A 572-nucleotide genomic window follows, 5' to 3' on the forward strand; every position below is an offset into this window, starting at 1 on the left:
TGGCTTTAGTTCAAAATTGTTTGCATTGACATTAGGAGTAAGAATGCTACTTCCACAGTGTCTAGCATTTGCAAATGTGTATGAAGCCAGGACTCTTCTTTGTTGTTGGTTATTGTTGGCCCCTCCTCCTGGTTGATTGAGATTTGATGGATCTCCTTCCATTTCTTGGAATTCCTCCTCAGATTCTTCCTCTCCAATAACGTTCTTACCTCTTTCAGCTCTTCTTATTCTTCGAAGAGTTCTTTGGTCAATTTCAGAGAGGACAGGGGAAGATCTTCCTGTACCTGACATACAAACACACAACAATAAACACACAGATCCAGAAAACCAATGAATCTTCAATCTATAGCTAGAATGAAGTTTTAGTTAGTTTAAGCAAAAATTCAAACTATTAGTGTGTTAGCCAAAATTAAAACAATCAGAAAAGAAAAAGTGCTTGATCTAGACCTCCACTTCACTTAATCATTGTCAATCTATTTCAATCCCCGGCAACGGCCCCAAAAACTTGATGTGTGGAAAACGATCCAACACAAAACTCACCGGCAAGTGTACCGGGTCGCATCAAGTAATAA

Source organism: Arachis duranensis, chromosome 1 (genome assembly GCF_000817695.3).
Source record: "Arachis duranensis cultivar V14167 chromosome 1, aradu.V14167.gnm2.J7QH, whole genome shotgun sequence".
Lineage (NCBI taxonomy): Eukaryota > Viridiplantae > Streptophyta > Magnoliopsida > Fabales > Fabaceae > Arachis > Arachis duranensis.